Source organism: Orycteropus afer, unplaced genomic scaffold (genome assembly GCF_000298275.1).
Source record: "Orycteropus afer afer isolate SDZICR_OR568_19922 unplaced genomic scaffold, OryAfe1.0 scaffold00086, whole genome shotgun sequence".
Classification (NCBI taxonomy): Eukaryota; Metazoa; Chordata; class Mammalia; order Tubulidentata; family Orycteropodidae; genus Orycteropus; species Orycteropus afer.
The window spans coordinates 6,253,549-6,257,281 of record NW_006921673.1 but is presented as its reverse complement, the minus strand read 5'-3'; positions in this window follow the sequence as shown (position 1 = coordinate 6,257,281).

The following is a 3,733-nucleotide window of genomic DNA, read 5'->3' as shown; positions in this document are numbered from 1 at the left end:
AAAAAAAAAAAAAAAAATGGTTGAGGCAGTATTTTGACAGAGATCTTCCAGAGGTATAAGGTGGATTCAGAAGAGGATGTGGAACAAAGGATATCATAGCAGCTGTTCAGATGGATCTTAGCTGAAAGCAGAGAATACCAGAAAGATGTTTCCTTGTGTTTTATTGACTATGCAAAAGCATTTGATTATGTGAATCATAACAAATTGTGGATAACAGTGAGAAGAATGGGAATTCCAGAACACTTAATTGTACTCATGAGGAACCTGTACATTGATGTTCGAACAGAAAAAGGGAACACTACGTGGTTTAAAATCAAGAAGGGAATGCATCAGGGCTGTGTCCTTTCCCCATACTTCTTCAATCTATATGCTAAGCAAGTAACGAAGAAGCTGGACTATATGAAGAAGAATGTGGCATTGGGATTGGAGGAAGAATCATTAACAACCTGTGATATGCTGACGATACAACTTTCCTTGGTGAAAGTGAGGATGGCTTGAAGCACTTACTGATGAAGTTGAAGACTACAGTCTGCAGTATGGATTATATCTCAATATAAAGAAGACAAAAACCCTCACAACTAGAACTATAAGCAGCATCACTATAAATGGAGGAAAGTTTGAGGTTGTCAAAAAATTTACATTGCTTGGTTCTACAATTGATGCCAGTGGAAGCAGCAGTCAGGACATTAGATTACGTATAGTACTGGGCAAGTCAGCTGGCTTCAAAGGACCTCTTTCAAGTGCTGAGAAGCAAAGGTGACTCCTTGAGGACTAACGTGTGCCTGACACAAGCCATGATATTTTCAGTTGCCTCATATGCATGTGAGAGCTGGACAGTGAATAAGGGAGACTGAAGAAGAGTTGATGGTTTTGAGTTGTGGTGCTGGCAAAGAATGCTGAAAGTACCGTGGACTGATAAAAGAACGAACAGATCTGTCCTGAAGGAAGTGCAGCCAGAGTGCTCCTTGGAAGTGAGAATGGCCAGACTTTGTCTCACCTACTTTGGTCATGTTGTCAGAGGGGACCATCTCTGGAGAAGGATGTCATGCTTGGTAAGGTGGAGGGTCAAAGAAACGAGGGGAAGGCCTTCAATGAGATGAATTGATACAGTGGCTGTGACAATGGGCTCAAGTGTAGCAAGTATCATGGAGCTGACGCAGGATCAGGTGGTGTTTCATTCTGCTGTGCATAGGGTCCCTATGAATTGGAAATGACTTGACGGCACCTAACAACCACAACAGCAAAGTCTTGTTGATTTTTTTCTGTTCTCTTTCTAATTTCTCTTTCATTTATTTCTGCTCAAATCTTTATTTTTTCTTCTGGTGACTGGAGCCTTTTTTTTCCTCACTCTTTTTCTAATTGTTGGAGATGTTGGGTTAAGGTTCATTTTGGCTCTTCTTTTTTTATGTGTGCATTTATTGCTATAAATTAGCCTGTGATCACTGCTTTTACTGTGTCCCAAAGGTTTTGGTATGTTGTGTTTTCATTCTCATTTGATTCAAGGAATTTTTTAATTTCATTTTTTATTTCTTCCATTACCCAGTTGTTTTTAAGGAGGGTGTTATTCAGTTTCCATGTGTTTGCTTTTTTTCCATTCATCTTCCTATTGTTGATTTCTAATTTCACAGCATTGTTGTCAGAGAAGGTGCTTTGCAGTATTTCAGTGTTTTTAAATTTATCAAGGCTTGCTTTGTGGCCTAACATATACGGTCTATCCTGGGGAATGTTCCATGTGGACTGGATAAGAATGTATATTGTGCTGTTTTGGGGTGAAGTGCTCTATAGATGTCTATGGTTGAGTTGGTTTGTGTTGTTTAGTTCTTCCATGTCTTTGTTGAGTTTCTTTTCAGTTCTATGTGTGATTGAAAGTGGTGTATTAAAGTCTCTTACTATGACTATGGAGTCATCTGTTTGTCTTTTCTGTTCTGTTAGAGTCTGATTTATGTATTTTAGGGCTCTTTCATTGAGTCCATAAAGAATTATTTTTGTTAGGTCCTCTTGTTCAATCAATCCTATAATCATTATATAATGTCCTTCCTTAGCTCTTACTGTAGTTTTTGTCCCAAAGTCAATTTGATCAGAAATTAATATTGCCCCTCCTGCTCTTTTATGGTTGGTATTTGCTTGATATATCTTTTTCCACCCTTTGATTTGTAGTCTATTTTTGTCTTTGTCTCTAAGGTGTTTCTCTTATAGACAGCATATTGATGGGTTATGTTTTCTTATCTAGTCTGCAACTCTCCATCTCTTAAGTAGTACATTTAATTCATTGACATTCAGTGTAATTATTGACAAGTATGAATTTGTTGCTTTCATTTTTTTATGTATTTTTTCATGGTGTTGCTGATTTCTTTGTTCCATATAATTTTCTGTGGTGAACTCATGTTGTTTATGAATCATGTTATCATTCCTTTGTTGCTATTGTTTTAATATTTGCTAAATATTTGTGCTTTTCCTCTTTTTTATTTTGATGTGAAGGTTTATCATTTTTCTTTGAGTTTACCCACACAGGGAACTTTGGATGAATGGATAAAATGTGGTATATACAATGGAATGTTATTCCATGATAAAAGGAATTGAGTACTGATACATGTTAATAACATGGAGAAACCTTGAAAACATTGTGTTATATGAAAAATCCAGACACGAAAGACCACATATTATATGATTTCATATGTATGAAATGTCTAGAATAGGCAATATAGAGACATAAGGTAGATTAGTGATTGCTTAGGGCTAAGAAGGGGAAGATGGGGTTTACTAATGGATAATGGGGTTTCTTTTTGGAGTGTTGAAAATGTTCTGAAATTAGATGGTAGTGATGGTTGCTCAACTCTGTGATTCTACTAAAATCCACTGAATTGTACAATTTATAAGGGTGAATTTTGTGGCATGTGAATTGTATTTCAGTAAACTTTTTATAACAGAATGGATAGCAGCCCATGCTTTCAGTAATGCTTTATTTCAGGTTGGTTGCAGAAATTCTCAGAACTTCCTAACCATTCATTAGTTTAAAACTCTCTTTAAACACTTGAGCTTTTTTCTTTCTTTTAATTAGTTTTGTTCTAACAGTACTAGTAGTTCACTATTGCATTCCTGATAACGTCTTAGTTGGAAACTAATAAATAAAAGCATTATTTCCTTTTCCACATTTTATCTTATGCTTCTCTTCTCTCTTCTGCCATGTTAGCAGGTATGTAGAAACCTGCTTGAACTCTTCCAGAGTTTGTTTCCTTTCTAACTTCTGCTCTCCTTACTCATGATTGGCAGAGATACTTCTCACCCCAACCCCACTAAATGCAATGTATTCTACAATGGACTTGTCAGCATCTTCAAGTTTACTAGAATAATACATGATTTCATTGTGTTGGAAAATACTCTAAGTGTAAATGACACCTGTAGTAGTAATGAGATTTTGCCTTACTTAATTGATTACTATAGCTGAGAATTTTATTACAAGGCAGGTGATACAAATGACAGCACCTTATCATTCCTTCCTTTAATTTTAGAGAATAAACCTTGCTTTGCATCGTTACGGAGTTTTTAAATAGTGTAAAACATTCTTTTTTTCTTTTTCTTCCTTTTACTCTCCAACGTTTATTGAACAGGTTATGTATTTGGTACTATGGTAATTATGAAAGTAAAGCCAAGACCTTTATATTCCATTAGGGAAGATAATAATGATTTTTATATAGTAAAAAGGAGCTCTGGTGGCACAGTGCCTAAGTCATTG